This window comes from Meles meles, chromosome 20 (assembly GCF_922984935.1).
Source record: "Meles meles chromosome 20, mMelMel3.1 paternal haplotype, whole genome shotgun sequence".
In the NCBI taxonomy this organism is placed as follows: Eukaryota; Metazoa; Chordata; class Mammalia; order Carnivora; family Mustelidae; genus Meles; species Meles meles.
In genome coordinates, this window is record NC_060085.1 from 42,376,200 (window position 1) to 42,394,972 (window position 18,773).

Below are 18,773 nucleotides of genomic sequence, written 5' to 3' on the forward strand. Positions count from 1 at the left end.
GCCTTGGCTATGACGCTTCTGGATCTTGCTTTCCTGAAGGAAAATGAGGGTAAAGAGTGGGTTGTTACTAGGACTTTCCTTCACAACAAATGACTGTTGGTCACATCCAGCTGAAGACTGATTTCTAGAATTCTTAATAAATTTGTTTTTTAAGGAGCTTAAAGCAAAACTCTAGATTTTTACGTCTCATTGATCATAAATTCTCTCTAGAAAATCTCTCTTTTGGTAAGGTTGCAAAAATGTGTGCAGTTTACTAAAGCATAATTGGTACCTTTAATTACTTCATAAAACTAGCACAATTGAGTGGCTAGTAAGCTTTAGGTACAAATAGAGCTTTAAAATAATTTTAGCTTCCTAAAATGTAAACAAATCAGGAAATGGGCTCAATATTTTAACATTTATTATTAGGTGTTGAGTTTGGGGTATTGACTTCTGGTTTTTCTTTAGAAGATGTCACAAATTCTGACTAGCCAATTAACTGAGAGTTCTATAGTTTGGCAAAATTGTTTTCACTTTAGAACAATTCGTGACAAGAAGTCTAAAAAGCATTGTGGCTAATTAATGGCTTTTGGGGGGCTGATAAACATAATACATGGGCTTTTTGATGGTTTTACCTCTGATCTTACTAAATCATCTCTCTCTAAAATTTCAACACATGTAAGTGGTTGAAAGAGTAGAAATTCCATTTTCTCTTCTCTTTCATAACAACTTATGGTGCAAAGGTGATTTGCCAGTGAACATCAAAGAACAAGGGATAGTAGACATGGAAGATTGAAGGAACATTATCACATGTGACTTTAAGATGTCCAAAAACATACTAGTCTAGAATTCCTAATGATGTTATAAAGTCTAAGTGTTCACAGGAAGGGAAAATGTTTTCACTGATGTTAAGAAAACACCAGTATTTCTATTTGAGAAGAATAATTACAACTACCAAAAATTGAGTGTCTCTGAGTCAGCAATTGTGTTATTTTTAATTCTCACACATGACTTTACAGATGAGGAAAATGAAGCTCGGTCCGTTTAACTTTCCAAGACGCGCTTCTGTGTTCTCGCACTCTCTCTTTCTACACACACACACACACACACACGCACACACACACACTATATATATATATACATTAGTGAGCAGATGGAAGCTATCTAAGAACCTCACCTTTTGCCCTGTTCCCTGCTGGAACTGTTCTAAAAATAGGGTCAATATTAGTTTCTATTATTATTATTCTATTATTTCTATTATTATTTTAACATCTGTTAAGAGGAAGCACACCTTGACAGAGATATGCCACTCCCTTAAAACTTACACAGAAAAGAATTATCAAATATGAATTTCTTCACTCTCCCAACGCCAAGCCACAATGGAGTAACATGGAACAGAGTGACTGACAATTTACTCTCTAGAGGTATGGGAGAGATGACACTGAATAGTGGACACGGAGGGGATAAAAGACCTAGAGAACACAGGAGAAGAATGCTTTATTCTCTGAGGTACAAGCTCAGTGAAAGATGAAGATGAAGAGTACAGGCAGATTCTCAATAGGCTGTAGCACCCAATGTGACAGTTTGCTGGTGGACAATTCCATTAGTCCTTGCACTTACATTAAACGCACTGTCCCACAGGTACTTACTCCAAACAGTATTTCCTATCTGATAAAAGCATCAAGTAATGTATACAAAAGCAAAATAAACAAAAACACAATGTACTACTAACATTGAAATCAAACGATCCCATTCCCTGAGCAAGTCAGTCAGTATAAAATAAGCGTGTACCTGACTTGGGTACCTAGGGTCCTTCCAGTTGGAAGTGATATAATTCTGTCATTGGAGAATATTGCTGCGCAAGAAGCTAAGTTCCAATGTCTTCAACATGGTGTCAATATGTGCCAGCATATTGATAAGAACAACAAATGACCTGGCGTTAATCCTTTTCCTTTCAAGGGACTTATAACCAAGTATCCCCTGGAATTCAGGTCCCCAGCCCCAATTCTCCTAAAGACACTAACAGGAGAAGTCAGGCAATCTAAAACACTCCATCCATTCATTTATCCAGAATTCTAGGGCAGCAAATTAATGGGAGGAGGAGGGGATCTATTTACTCAGACAGTTCAGAGGTCTGATATAAGGAATCTGATGATGTACACTGACTATACACAAGATTCACTAAATCAGACTTATTCTAGTTTTGGTCCTGAACCAGAAAACCCCCCTTTATAACCATTTGAGAAGAGCTTATCATTATCCTTGCAATAATGATTTCATTAGATATATAAACCTCTCCACATGATTTAATGCTGCATGTGAAAATTCTCTATACTCTAAGCAAAAATCCTTCCTAAGCAAACACCTTTCTAGAAGGATATCACATCAAGCAGAGTATTATATTTTTTAATGAATAAGGAGTAACCCAGACTTTGTTCCTCCCAGCTACTGAGCTGTGGCTTTGTGAAATGGAATTTACAATCACTAAAGAGAAAACAGCCCCAAATCCCACAACTCCTTTCACTTAATTATTCATGATATTGATCAGCACATTTATTTTTAAAAACAGATAAAGTTAGAGCAGCACTCATAGAGGAAAAAAACTTCTTGCTATCTGGCTCTCCCATGGACTGCAGAGTTTCTTTTTCAGAGATTTTTACTTTGCATGTGCAAATTTTAAAACCAGCCAAATATCACTGCTACATACTTAAAACAAGCTTATAACATTAAAAGCCATTTCCCACCGGTGACACTTTTCATCCTAATTCACTCATCCAGATCAGTTTCTGTTTATTGTCCATAACCACAAAAATTAGATAACCCTAGCAATACTAAAAATAATAAAATATTAAAAACTAGACTTTCTACTTCCCATACCAATTAAGGGTACCTTAGAAACTTCCAGAAGAAAATTTAGAACCTACAATGGTATCCTCCTTGGAGTGGGATACGTCTAGGAAGACAGCAGCCAATGCTGTCCACCATGCTGGTTCTCCCCATCAATAAGTAAAACCTGTTTCCCCTTCCTCATTCCTGGAGTAGACCCTGTGACATGCTCTGCCTGATAGAAAGCAGCAGCGGTGATGCTCTGCCTGTCTTACCTGCCTTAGACCTTACGAGGCCTTATAGCTTCCATTTCTACTGTTTGGAAATGTAAGAGAAAGAAAAGCTAGCAGGCCCAGACTACTGAAATGATGACCACATGCAAGAGAGGGCAACCCATCCATGTCCTAGTATTTCCAGTAACCCCAATGAGGCAGCAGACTTGTGAGCGAAAGCACCTTGCATCCTCCAGGCCCAGACAAGCCACCCCACCCCGACACCACACGGATCAAAGCTGTGCTGTCCCTGACGTGCCCTACTTGAATTTCCAACCCACTCACACACAACTATAAACAATGACTGTTTTATACCATTAAATGTTGGGGCGGTATCACCCAGCAATAAATAACCAATAAATACATTTATAATTGAATTCAATGCAATGTGATTCCCATAGTTACACGACTTCTTTAATACAGTAAGCAACTCATATTAATTCTATAGAAGAATCATTTACTGAGTGTAAGGCACAGAGATAAAATTAATAATAGTAATACCAGCTGTTTAATGGGAGCTTAAGTATGATTATTTATTCATTAAATTTGTATGGAATGCTTACAAAGATGCAGGTGGTGTGCCAGGTACAGGTGACCAGCACTCAGAGAAACGGTACAACTTAGAGGGGTATATAGCAAGCCAGAGACAATTATAATATAGTATAATAACTGTTATCATACAAAGAGTTAAAACCTAGGTGTGGAGATTTTTTAAAAATCTAGAAATAATGATGTTGAGGCAATACGATACACATTATAAGAAAAGTGACTGCATTGCTCATTTGTTGTAAGCATTAAATGGAGTGGTTAGCAAAGCACTTAGCACATAATTAATCCACATTAAATGGTGCTGAAAAATCTAAACTATACAAAAAGTTACGAGAATTCAAACAGGGAAAGATCATGAGTGGTTTGTAGGCTACTTGTGGTCTTTATCTAATTGGTTCAATATTTTTGACAGCCTACTCTCTGCCAGGCGCTGGGGTACAGGGAAAGCCAAGAAAGACAAGTTTCCTGCCCTCAAACTACTCAGTCTGGAAAATAGACAGTAAATAAGGATGATGACAGTTATAGAAAAGTACAGTAAAAATTGTCATCTGTTCAGGAAGTGTCACTTAATGGGCAACTTGTAAGATAAGCCAATGGCTGTTGGGTGAGTGCGACTCTATGAATGTTGTTTGTGTGTGATGGGGTGGAAGCAATGGGGGTTTGGGGGACATGTACTCAGCAAGTGGTCACACCACATGCAAAGACTCGTCCATCACTGCTGGAATCAGAGAACCCATATAAGAGTGCCCTACGATCAGGCCAGAAGGGCAGTCGGGGTAAAATCATGGAGGCTCTAAGTGCCCTGTCAAATAATCTGGACTTTACCCCAACACCAACTGAAATTCTCTAAGGTCTGAAAGAGGGTTCCATATTACATTTCATTTTACGCACTGGCTGCAGTAATGGAAACAGGATCAAAATAATCAAGAATGGAAAGCGGAGATAGGAAACCAGACTGGATGCTTTGGTCATAATTGAGAACAATGCTGCTGGGGGTCTAGATGAAGTGATTGGAACTGAAGGCGGAGAGAATTGAGCAGTTTCACTGCATATTTCAGATGCAGGAAAGACAAGACTTGCACGCTATTCAATACAGGCTTCAAAAAGAAGAGGTCAAAAAGAAATCCCAATTTATGCTTTGAGCAATTGCTTTGATGCTGATGCTGTTTTCAGTGGTGGGAAAAGGTGGAGAACATGGGTACCAATAAACTCTCGGCAAGGATATTCATGAGGTCAGCTCTGCATGCGGCTGCAAGGCTCTGAGAGATCCAAGCAGAAGTGGTATCATTGATCAGCACAGATCAGGTTATGCTTCCATAACCAACAACATGAACATCGCCATTGCCAGTGACAATGAACGTCTGAAGTTTATTGCAGATCAACAGACAGTTCTGCTCATGGTAGTCACTCAGGTCCCAGGCTCCAGGAAACTCCATCTTAACATGGAATTCCATGGCCTCAGAGGCAGAGAAGAACAGAAGGAGCCGCATACTAGTTCCCAATGCCTCTGCAGCAAGTGACTACATGTGAAATGTTCACATTTCATTGGCCCAAAGCAAGTCACCCGATCATGCCTGTCATCATCGATAGCATGCGAAGGAATCACCCCGTCCCAGGGAAGGGTGAATGATTCTCAATAGTTTGTGGACAGCAATAAAGCAGACAATTAGATAAATAGGTTTAGATCTTTGGATAAATCTAACTAGAGCTAAACAGAGACAAAAGAGAAATGTTACATTGAACTTTAAAAAAGATCTGTACAATTTCAGCAAAAGTAAAGAAAATCATTAGGAGGATTCCAGGTATTAGAGTGGGACAATGGTAAGGAAAACACCGATGGTAGACAGTTTCTGTTAGTATCTGTGCTCCTTTCTTCGCAGTAAAGAGCAAAAGAGAGAGGAAAATGAATGATGCATAGGAGGGAGTAGGAAAACGAGCCAACCTAAGACTCCACGACCTACAGAGCCTAGGAGGGCCAGCTTTGGAAATAGGGGAAGAGGGAGGGTTAAGCTGACAGGGGAGCTGAAAGAGGTCCTGAGAAGTGAACTCAATTTCAGTCCTAGACATGAGATCCCACATAGAGAGAGAAAAGTGAGTCCACCTGGGGTCTGAGACGAGTAAAAGAGTTCACTCACAGTCATTATGAGGGATAAGGCAATAGTTCCCATTTCCAGTTATATAAATTTTTCTTATAAAGACGGTTCCAGAGTGAAAAATGCACTACTTGCTGACATGGGAAATATGGACTCCATTTCTAGTTAGGTCATTAACCTATATTTGACCTGAGGCATTCGATGAATCTTCTTAGCCTCATTGGCAAAATGTATTCTAACATGCTATGCTTTTTAAGAATTTGGGGGCAAAACATAAAAGCTCTTTACAGAGATTTTTACCTAAACCCATCCTCTTCCCGGTCTCCTACTCCTTTAGATTTACAACACAGCATGGCATCAGATCTGCCTCTATGCCCTAATCATATCCAACACTCTGCCCAAATCACAGTCTTCCATATCACAATTTACCGCTCACCAAGTATCCCCTTAACCACACTGTCAGTGACAAGCATGGAAATGACTCACTAGTCCAAAATCCTGCCAGTCCACCTCTTACCAGGCATACAGACTGAGCTTGGACTTCTGGCCCTTCATACCCTGACGATTCAGCTCAGCCTAGACGCATATGAAGCCTTCCCTATTCGTTCTTCTTGACAGTTCAACCAGTTCACTTCCATCCTTCCCAGCTCTGCTGTCCTTTGGCATATACTACACTTCCATTATTCTATAAATATATATAAAATATATATAGTGAATAATATGGACACCAGCAGTAAAACCACTAGGCACAACAGGTAGGAAAACTATTTTGTGTGTGTGTTTTTTTTTAAGGGCCTGAGCTTAGTTTGCATATTTATTACAACAAATCCATTCAGGACCAATATTCCAACTTTACAGATGAAGAAAGTGAGGGTTAGGAGAACCAACTGATGTCCCCAACATCACAAACTATTACGTGGCAGACAGTTTGCCTGGATTAAGAAGCAAAAGGATACCCATTGCCACTTCCTGATATTTTTCACTAGGTTTCCAAATACATAGGAGTTCTTCCAATTGGACTGAACGTTCTCGGAGAGCTTTCATTATATTTTCCAACTGTATGTATTACTGAGCTTCACACAGGACTCCTTCACTTAGGCAGCAATTAGAGAGTTATAATTCATTCATAGGCAATAAAGTGACATTTTACATTTCCTGTGTTTAATTTGAAATGCAACTAAAACCTAGAGGGCATTTACAATGCTTAATGGATATGAGGTTTGGTGGTATGGCAGATTGCATTATTGGCCCAAATTCTTCACCCTTCCTGTATCTATGCCCTTGGCCATGTGACTTTGCAATTCCTGCCATTAAGGGGTAGAGGATAGCTCCCGACCCTTGACTTTGAGTTTGGCCATGTTCTCATTACAGCCAACACAATACAGCATTAAATATTCTAATTGTAGCCAACACAATACAGCATTAAATATTCTAATTGTAGCCAAGATCTTTTACGGTTCCATTTGTCCTTGTACCTCTGTAACTGGCATGAGAATAATTTCTACCAGGGAATTCATCCTTCAACTTATACGTCAGAATTAGATGTGCGAATATCTCAGCTGGTCAGACCTGAAGATTGAGCTAAGAAACCCAGCTGGGCCCAGCCAAGATCTGCCAACTCCCAAATGACCCGTAAAAATACAAGGAAGCCCTTAGCACATCAACATATGATAGGACCTAGCAGAGGCTCTAATGTGTCAGTAATAGTTTGGGTCAATTTTTTGTACTTCTGCTGTAAGATGCAGAGACTATAACAAAATCTTGGGCTTTCAGCCTTATTTCATAATTAGATAAGATTTAGGGGTATAATTCCTGTGGACAGGTGGAGTATAAAACACGTACATGCGACAAAATGTGTATTTTACGTGTAGGAGACTAAGGGAGGTAGATTATGATAGATTGAATTACTATTTGTAAACACCCACATTTCCCCTCCCCTCTTTATTGGCCCTGCTGTGACTTCTGGCCAATGAAATGTGAAAACAACCTGATACACGACCAGTCCTAGCCAACGGTATAAATACAAATTTATAGTTCAAGTAGGCTCTTGAGTTTCTGCCCTGGGCTGTGAAAATGTGTCCCAGATAAGGGCCATTCTTAACCTGTGTTTCCTAGAAACAAAATCTAAGAAAGGTTTACTGAAGAAGGCTCTCAAAAGAAAAATGCCATAGGGAAGTATAAAAAGGCATGGATATGGGACACCTGGGTGGTTCAGTCAGTGGAGCACCTGACTCTTGATTTTGGTTCAGGTCATGGTCTCAGGGTTTTGAGACTGAGCCCCACATCAAGCTCTGCGCTGAGCATGCAAACCTGCTTGAGATTCTCTCTCTCTCTCTCTCTCTCTCTCTCTCCCTCTGCCTCTCTCTCTCTCGAAAAAAGGAAAAACAAACAAACATAAACCAGCAAAGGAGGTGCCTGAAAACTTAAAGTATTGCAATGGGACCTCAGTTGGTCCTCGGGGCTTTCTGGGGCAGGTATGGCCCTCAGAGTTGTCCTAAATGAAGGCAAAGGGACCAGGTTTTTGTGCTCAGGCATCAGCCCATCATTGGCACCAGCACCAGCCAAGAGGAGGCATGGTCTTACCTGGGAAAGTTCCCTCTGCAAAGGGCAGCTCCCCAGTGAGGGATGAGCCTGTGAGCCATCAGCAGCTGATATACCAAGGGACAGGGGTAGGTAAGTCAAACCCTAAATTGGTAGACCAGGACGGAGCTCCACAGTGCGTATACTACAGCCCAGAACGAAAAGCCACATGGTCGGAGCAGGCATCCAGTCAATCAGGAGCATGGAAGGGACACATGCTGACCCACCTCGGACCCACAGCTTTCGGGGAACACAGGTGAGTAATATTTGTCTTTAGACAAATACAGACATTTTCAGATTTCAATGGCTTCTTACCAAAGTAAAACTGACTGATACTTTTATAAAACAACAAAAAGAGTTGATTGTTACAGAACCTGGACTGGATCTTGGGGTCTGAGTCCGGAGCACAAACACAGTGGCTAGTTTATACACTTTTACTTCCATATCTGGGCCACTCTTGCACCTCCGGCAGGTGGGGCAGGAGGGAAAACCCGGAATGGCTCTGAGGCCGGGACTGGGGTTCCCTGCTGGATTAGTCTGCCACCTTAGAACTCTGATTTCCCTTATCATTAAGACTTCATGTTTTTAAAATATTTACTTACGCTTTTAAATGTGGGGTTTTTTAAAGATTTATTTATGTATTTTAAAGAGAAAGAGCATGAGTGGAAAGGCAGAGGAATAGAGAGAGAGAGAGACTCTCAAGCTGCCCCCACACTGAGCACAGAGCTTGATGTGGGGCTTGAGATCCCACTATCCTGAGGTCATCACCTGAGCTGAAATAAAGAGTCAAACCCTTAACCAAAAGTGCCACTCAGGTGTCCCAACTGTGTTTTTTTCTTTTCAATTATAAAACATGCATGTGTTGTTGCTGCCTAAACCACCCTAAAACTTAATTATTTAAACACAAATTATTTGCTGATGATTCTAAATTTGACCAGAGATCAGCTTGGTGGTTTCTTTTTTTATAGTCACCTTCTCTGCTCCTGTTAAAACAAAACAAAACAAAACACCCTGCACACAAATACATGTGATCTTTTCAATTAGAGACAATTGAAAACATTTACCCACTAGGGGTCAGCACAGAAGAGTCAAATACAAAATATGAACTGAAAACAAGGAGGAAAACTAAGACAAGGAAAAGAAGGGGAAGGAGGACGAGGTGGAGGAGGAAGGATTGAACTAACTTTAAATCACGTGGCATATTCATCCAATATACAATCCCAAATTCCTCCCCTTCATTGGATTTTATTCTCTTCTGCTTGAAAGCTTACAAAACATTTCTTACCTTATGAATTTTATGATTTGGTATTAATTCTATTCCTTACTCCAGTCTCTGTCATATATGTATCTTTGTGTGCATGTGTGTGGTCAAAATGTGGTGGGACGAAGAAGAACAAGGACGTAATCAGAATATTAAAAATTAAATGGAAGAAAAAAAATGAAGATTCAGGAGGAATATCCTGTAATCTCTACAAAAAATGACAATAGATATTTCCAGGCAAGTCGTAATGCAAAACCATTTACAGCAGCAGACAATTATGGCACTATTAGATTAAAAAGAGAAATGTCTAGATTCTACAATTTCCCATTATATGGAAATAAGCCCTCCACTTACAAGCATCTTCACAGAATTTGTGGTTTGTATCAAATAAAACAAAACCCATATATTGAGACCTGTTCTTTTTAAAAATGAATACTGTCACGTAGTGCCACAGAATCAATTCCACAGGGGTAATGTTTGTTTAATATTGGTGAAATAATCCAATAAATTAGTACTCAAGGTAAACATGTGTATCTTTCCATTGCACATGAGAAAAATGTTTTTCAATGGCAGGAGAAAGTGAGGAAGAAAAAACTTTTACCGACAAGCTTCAAATTTCAAAATTACACTGCTGATGCTGCACATAGCTCTTCATTGTTTTTTCTTAGCAAAATAAAAGAACTCCCAGCAAAGCTTCACTAAAAATAATCGAGAAACATGACAAACTGCCTAACATATAGAAATGTAAACTTTTTTTTTTTTTTTTTTTGGCAAAGGGAATGGGAAGGGGTAAGAGCGATGCTGTCTGCTGTCGCACACACCCGAATTTGGTACAGACCGGCCTTATCTGTATTCCAGAGCCTTCAAAATAGTCACTGGAATTGGTAAGGACTGGTAATCAGCAACTTTTCCCCTGCTTTATATTCACAGAAGAGGCCAGCCCAAGTGAGTAGCCGCCATCAGATTAGATCACTAGCTATATTGTTCCGGTTGATTTTAATTGCCTGGAAAGGGTCATTACCATCTTCTGCAATGTTATTTTAAAGAGTGACTATTTCTATGAAAGAACAAAAATGGACCAGGAGTCTGTTAGTGTTAGAAAGTAGAAGGAACTATTCAGTAAGATCTTGGCCCTGGTGGCATTAAAATCCTGTCCAAGTCTGATTACACTGACAAACAAACACACTTACCTGCAGAACTTTTTAAAAACTAATATGGAAAGTCAACACAGATTCCCAAACCGATGACCACAGAGAACCTCCCAAATGTCACATCGTGCTTTATGAAATGCCAAGACTTCTGTTTCCATAGCAACTTTTACATATAGGCAACTCCAAGGTGAATGAGTTCATGATATTTAAGAGCAACAAGACAAACATTTGCATGGGAAAAGGTCTGTGGAAGTAGAGTATTTGAAACCTGGAGGACTGTTGCAAAATAATTATATCAGTGTATGCTTAACATGGAGAGTGCGGCTATCAGGATATTGGTTCTCTAAATTAAAATCCTAGATACATGATTCTATACATGAGCTGAAACTGCGTACAGCTGTACACACACTCATGTACTCAGGTTTAAAAATATAGTGGCAATTAGAAATAAGGTCTGTAGTCTTGTTAACAGTGATGCGCCAATGTCGATTTCCTGGCTCTGATAGCACACTACAGTGAATATGCAGTATCACCATGAGAGGAAGCTGGGTGAAGGATACACACACCTCTTTGTGCCATGTTTACAACTTCTTATGAGTGTAATTACTTTAAAATAAAAAGTTTAGGGGCAACTGGGAAGCTCAGTATGTTAAGCATCTGCTTTCAGCTCGGGTCATGATCCTGGGGTCCTGGGATGGAGCCCTACACTGTTGGACTCCCTGTTTAGCCAGGAGTCTGCTTCTCCCTCTTCCTCTTCCCCTTACCATCGTATTCATGTGTGTGCACCCTCCCTCTCTCAAATAAATAAATAAATAAATAATCTTAAAAAAAAAAAACAAAACATAACGGGGCACCTGGGAGGCTCAGTCAGTTAAACGTCTGCCTTCAGTTCAGGTCGGGATCCCAGGATCTTGGGATCTGGCCCCACATCAAGCCCCCCATAGAGCCAGCAGGGAGCCTGCTACTCTCTCTCCTGCTGTACTCTCTTTCTAGCTCTGCTCCCTCTCTCTCTCAAATAAATAAAATCTTAAAAAAAAATCTTTAAAAAAATAAATAACTAAAATAAAATGTTTAAGAATATATGTTACCAGGTCTTTTCCCCACAAAGAACTCAGAAAGTCCTGTAAGGACCAAGGAATTTCTGTTACTTCAAGCATAACAGTCAATATTTCTAGAAAGTTCATAAATTAGGAAGCGGAGAAAAGGAAATGGAATATTGTCTGAGGTATAAGGGGGCTTTCTATTGAAGGACAATGGTGAAACCGTTTAATGTACACAAGGCAGCCCTTCCCCTCATTTATAACTATGTAGCTATTTATAGTTTAAGAAGATATGCTTTCGATTTGTGAAGCATTTAGTTGTTTCTTTCACAATGTTTTACTCTAATAAATAATGGATTTTGTGAATTCCAAATTATCCCCATTGCACTAAAATAAGCCACTTACATCAAAGTCCAGCCGTCTTTATATCCCTTTTAAGACATATGTTTGTCACAAAATCTTCTAAATTCAGACCATATCAAGATATCCACCATTGGTCAATTAATGACTTGTCACCCAGAAACGGTGCAAAATACAATAAAATCTTCACATTATACACTCAAAAATTTTAAGTCCAATAAAAAGAAACTCTAATGCAACTACCGTAGAATTGCAGGTGAATGAAACTGATCAGATCCTCCTCTTTTCATTCCACAAATACTCACCAAAATCCTAATATGCTGTGCCATTCCACCCACAGACTATCAGGAAAGACAGATATTAAACAATTGTACAATAGCAATTAAATTCTAATCCATTCTATGGGGCGCCTGGGTGGCTCAGTGGGCTAAAGCCACTGCCTTCGGCTCAGGTCATGATCCCAGGATCCTGGGATCGAGCCCCGCATTGGGCTTTCTGCTCGACTGGGAGCCTGCTTCCCTGTCTCTCTGCCTGCCTCTCTGCCTACTTGTGATCTCCCTCTCTCTCTGCCTGCCTCTCTACTTGTGATCTCTGTCTGTCAAATAAATAAATAAACATCTTTAAAAAAAAATTCTAATCCATTCTCCTTCAAAGAAAAAATTTTAAAACACAGTTGAGAGCAGAAAGCATGGGGCTCAAACCTAGTCTAGAGGACATTAACGGCTTCCTAGGGGACTGATCTGTGGATATCACCCAGACAAATGGTAGGATTAGAATTAAAGAGCTTTCCTGGCACAAATAACAGGGAATTGAGGGTGGATAGGAGTTGAGATGTGAATGAGGGGTTTGGAGTGGAAGCCATGGGTATAGAGACCTTGAAGCCAAAAGGGTCATCTTGAGTTTTCAAGAAAGTTTTAAAAGCCCCTATAAATGAGAACTTCAAGTATGGGCAAGAAATAAAGGGAAGAAGTCTCATACAGGCCGCATCAGTGACATTTTTTTCTCTAGGCAATGGGTGTCCAGTGATACAAGGTTTCTGGCTCATGGATGAATACAGCAGCATGTGTCAGAAAGTCTGGAGTAAGAAAGGCAGTGGGGCCAAAGGTGGTTTCTTAATCTGCTGCATTTAGGTAAGAAGTATAAAGGGTGTAAAATGCTCGAATCCTGGGCTGGTGCATAATCACTCGAATGAATGTCTTTTTTTTAATCAGTTGACTGGATTCAGGGTCAAAAGAAGACAATGGTACCAAAGACCACGGGTGCCATATGCCTTGAAGACCACAATGAGAATAAATAAAAGAAGAGATCACCTCAAGCTGAAACCAGCTTGGGAGGAAAAATGGTGAATCCCATTTTGACACAATGGATTTGAAGTAGAAGATACCCATGAGATCGAAGAGATCATGGGCGAGGTGACAGGACACCTGTGAGGGGCGCCTGGGTGGCTCGGTGGGTTAGGGCCTCTGCCTTCGGCTCGGGTCGTGGTGTCATGATCCCAGGGTCTCGGGGTCCCGGGATCGAGCCCAGCCCGTATTGGACTCTCTGCTCAGCAGGGGTCTGCTTCCCCCTCTCTCTCTCTCTGCCTGCCTCTCTGCCTACTTATGATCTCTGTCTGTCAAATAAATAAATAAACCTTAAAAAAAAAAAGGACCCTCTGTGAAAAAGTCAGCTGCAGACCTCTGCTGAAATATGAGCATAAGTGATAGGATCTTTGGTCCCGGGGATTCTCCAGCCACATGTTGTGAAACTCGGCACCCTCCAAAAGCAAAGCTCTCATGGGTTTATGAAACTCCACTGTGAGCCAGATACTCTGAGGGGGCTGCTTTGCAATAGTGAGTAAAACAGATGTGGTAACTGATTGTGAGATGCTTACGGAATAGTAAACAAGAAAGCAGATAAGATAAAGTTCCAAATTAATATAAGCGCTTTGGGAGATATGAACAAAAAGAAACAGCAAAGGGACCCTAATTAAAAGGAGGGAAATTAGAGAGCCCTCCTGTAGTAAATGATATTTAAATTGTGACGGAAGGGATGAGCAGTAGTCAAAAAAAACTGTACCTGCGTGTGCGTGCATGTGTGTGTGTATGTGTAATGGGGGGTAAAGGCTAGAACTGGCTACCAGGCAAAGGGATAAAATAGACCCTAAGGTCAGAAAGAGGTCAACAAAACTGCAGACAATGAATAAATCCCATGAAGTTCCTGTTCCCAAAAGCATGCCATGAGATGATGCTGGAGGGACAGGTAATGTTTAAATCCTACATGGCTTTGTAGATGATATTTAATAGTTAATGCAACAGAAAATCATTTAAGTGCTTTGAGGAGAGGTATATTAATTTAACTTACATTTAAGAAAAAGAGCTGCTCTGCCTGCAGTGCAGAGAGTGACTTCGGGGAGGAAGCAAGGAAGGAGGTAGAGAAATCAGAGTAGTTACCCCCTGGGAGAAGACAGGGACTTGGAACAGAGACAATGCATGTGGGGATGGAGAGAAGTGGGCAAATTTGAGAAATATGAGAATCAAAAGGACACACAAGATCTGAGCCGTACTAGTTCCCTAGAATAAGAGTATGTGAAGTACTGAAATGGTCCCAAGAATTCTTTGTCCCAAAGACAGTATAGGGACAGGCCCAGTATCGGCAATATAATCAAAGTGGTTTTTGAATTACAGATTTCATCCCCTAACATCTGAAAGGCAATCAAAGTCAAGCAACTTAGAAAAACAAACGGGAAAAATTTGTTCTCCTGTTTCGGAACACAGAAAATTTACAATCTGAGTTATAAAGGCACCTAAAAGAGTGCTATGGAATTGCTGTAACATCTATAATCTATTACTCAGAATGCCAATATGTCTGCAATAAGCAATCTGCATACTTTCTGAATTATCTTGTCCTACTTAATAAAATAGTCATTTTCCCTCACTTTTTGCAAGGCAGCTTCTTGCACAGTAAAGATTCTACAAATATTTACATTCCAAGTAGCAGAGCTGTTTGAGCTGCTATAAAGTTCTGCCAGCACTTCTATTACAAACCCTTATTTCTTGTTTATAACATGTACATAAAAGGAGAGAAATAAAAATGTACTATGAATTGAAACTTGGCATACAAAGTTTCAACTACAGAGAGGATTTCCCCTGCAGCAAATTTTCAAAACCAATGTCCCGCTATATTTAGTAGATATTGGGGTGAGGGGGAGCAGTGGAAATCGGAAAAAACACTTAGTTGATTTGTTTCTGAGATTTTTACATAAATTAGATCGAGACTCATATCTGTTATCCCTTAATTTCAAAGAAATGTGACTGATATCTGTTATCCCTTAATTTCAAAGAAATGTTCTATCTTCAATTCTTCTGTGGCCAGCCCAGCACTCAATTATTGCCAAGCATGTTTGCAAAAAGAAGAGAATCTAAAGCCGTAGTATCAAGCATAAGAAAGGAAATGGTCTACCAGCATTAAGGGACTAATAAATACATTTTAAAACCATCGGGACACCTCTGAAATGCTCATTTTCTAAGAGACAAACTCCCTAAAATAAAAAAGGCTTAAAAATGAACCGGTGATGGTGACTGAATCAGAGATGGCAAGGAAACACGCACAGCCTCCATTAATCCTCCTGCCATTGGAATATCTCCCAGTGTATAAAGTTAACATTATTATTCTAAAATACCTTATTAACTGATTGGAAAACACAGAACACTGAACCAGCACCATGCACAGCCTAGTGATCTATAGATCTAGCAGTTTTAAAGGGGCAATTATATCTATATAACATTCCAGCACAAAACATATCAAGAGTTAATGAGAACTTCAAGTTGCACATTTGGAATTACACAGTAAAAACAAAGCTAGAAGATGTGTACTGAATATGTGAGGAACTTATAAAAGAGAAAGACACATATTTTGCTAGCAGAGTGAAGAGGCTATTAGTTTGTAATAACTAGGCATATATGAAATGTGACAGTGATAAAATTGAACATAAATCAACAATGGAAAGGCTACAGCTTGCTGTCTGTAGCTAATCTTTGCTCCAGCTGAAACTGTTCAGCACTTTGGTCCTATTAAATGTTTTGCTGCCATTTTAGAAAACAGTTGGGCTATCTGGTTGGCTTGTGAAGGATACTTAAAAGTTAGAGTTCTGGAGAACGGACTTAATGGCTTCATGTCTTCAGGCTAACATTACTGATGTCCAGACAGTGCGTAGAACACGGGGCTGAATGTTATTGTCCGAGACAGCCACTGCCTGAATCGATTACCCTGCAAATCAATTAGCCACTCTGGGTCGGTTTTCCCACCTTCAGACGGGAGGGCCACACATATGCATTCAGCTTCACCATTTACCTAAAATAAAAATGTGTAGCAATTTGCTCTATTTCCTTGGTGGACACTGTCCCTTTTGAGGGCCCTCAAACTACATGTTGACTCTCAACTGACTTCAAGCAAGTAAGAATTCAACGACCATTAATGCTTGAACCCACTATTTTTATAATTTGCAAGCAAATATATTTCCATTAGCAAGGCTGAACCCTATCAGATGTCTTCTGTGAACCACACTTACAAGAACCTGGCCCATTGCAACCTGGCACATATTAGGCATTTTTGTAAATGTTGCTCAAGTGGGTATGAATAGTAACCTACAGACAATTTCCTCCCTCGTACCACACCCCACAAAGGGTTAAAAGCACAACCTGAGATGCCAGGTTACTGCAGCCAAAGTCATGTTACTGTTAGTAAACACAACTAGCAAAGCAAAAGTAACCCATTTGACATTGGTATTGAGACATAATAGCTCTTTCAAAGGCAATTACTCCTTTCAATCACTGAAGGGCTCTGACTCATTGTTCTGATTAATTTCTGTTTTTAATCTATTTACAGATCAGGATTCTTTTTCAGCTAGTGTGATATTCATCTCCGTGGGGGTAAACAGAAGTCACAGCTTGTAGAGTCCTCCTACTTTAAAAAACAAATATTCTTGCTTAATCATTTTTAAATTATTTCTGAATTTACCTACTCACCATATGATCTGGGGTTTCTGACCTGGCTACTGAACATTACACATCTCCCCTCTCCGTGTTGCTTTCTCTATCTAGCTCTGTTTCCCCACATCATGGTTTGAGATCAACAAACTGACCACCCCTTTTCCAGAGCTGACTGTCCCCCTCCCCTTGGCTCCAACCAGAGATTGACTCTCTTCACCATAGCGGGTACCATTTGTTATTAAATCATTCCTCTGGGCACATCTCCTTGTTGTAAATCAATAAGCAAATGCAATACAGAAGACACACGGATTGGCGAGTCGCGCGGGGCTTTGCACTAGCACAGCCCATAAGCTGTTCCTTCATTTCAATCAGCCAAAAAATTTTCTAATGGTGCTGTGACTTTGGGGTATCCTGTTGGCACTTCCTGGTTTTCCATCCCTAATACTCTGTCACCTGCTTGGTTAGCTTCGCAGGGCTCCTTATTAAAGGGAAAAACAGCCAAGACCAGGTCCGAGCTCAAGAAACCTAGACTCCAGCCCATTCCAGAAAAAAACCTGACAAACGCAGCAAATCCTGTCCAAGGTTGCAGATTTGAAAGTGGAAAGAGAAGAGAATGCAGCTGGGAAAACTTGATCCCTAATCGAAGAATCCTCTGCCCTGGTTCTCTCAGAGCTGGGGACCAGGGAGGGGTTTCTGGCAAAAGGCTACCACAATCTCCCCCGCCCCCCGTCCCCTGCACCATGAAGCTAGGATTCATCTTTAGCACTCCTGCGGTTCACAACTTTCTTTCTTTTTTTCCAACTTCACTAGCCAAATCCGCTGCGCGAAGGGCTGGCCGGAGGGACCCACCTCTCATTTCCCCACGCTGGAGGTGGGGATGCAAAGTCTTCCGAGTCTGAAAACCAATCCTCGCCCATGAAGGAAAAAATATCTCCCCAGAGCAAATCTGCTGCGAGACGCATTTTTTATTCTCGACCCGTCGGGTGCACATCCCCGCAAACAAACTTTAGGGCTCGGAGCCTTGAAGCCAGTGCGTAAAGTTTGCTCGGGCAGGTGGCTCGTCGCAGTGCCCCGAGCCCGGGCGAGGAGCCGGGCATCCCTGACTTACCTGGTTCCTGCAGCTCACAAGACGCCCGTTCCTGCAGCTCACAAGACGCCCGCTCTGCCTGCCCGCACACCCGCACGCCGGCCGCGGTTCTCCGGCGCCTGGGGGACCGCCGTGCGCGCCCGCGAGAGCCTCCGCAGCAGCGCTTCGGTCCGCGCCGTTCCTGGAGGAGTCCGCGGCGCCCACCCGCCGCCGCCGCCGCTACCGCCGCGCGCCAGGCTGCTGTGGCTGCCGCTGGCGCCGAGCGAGCGCTGCCTGCGCCTCCGCCGCCCAGGCTCCGGCTCCAGCGCGGGCACTGGAGGGAGGGGAGTGGGGGCGGTAGGGAGGGGCGGGGAGCGCGGCGGAGCAGCCAACGGGGTCCCGCGCCTCGCGCCGGCGGCGCCCCCCCCCCGGCGTCTCCGCGCCGGCGGGGAGACCGCGCAGCCCTGCGCTCTGCCGCGTGCGCCCACGTGTGTCCGGCCTCCGCAGGGCTCTGGGCGGCGGCGCGGGATGGGGCGGTGGTCAGCGTGTCACCGCTTGGTGGCCTCGTGTGCGCACAGCTGGGGCCCGGGGAGCACGGGGTTAAAGGTAGGAATTCCACTTCTAGG

General features: G+C 41.7%; 1 protein-coding gene across 1 annotated transcript in view; it reads right to left on the reverse strand.

Annotated features, from left to right (window-relative positions):
- CNTN3 (contactin 3) overlaps positions 1 to 18,217 on the reverse strand; it is a 349,115-nt gene extending 330,898 nt beyond the window's left edge. The window contains exon 1 of the mRNA XM_045992376.1: positions 18,190 to 18,217. The gene's annotated coding sequence lies outside the window, so the exon portion shown is untranslated. The remainder of the gene's footprint in view (positions 1 to 18,189) is intronic.
- Positions 18,218 to 18,773: the final 556 nt, after the last annotated feature.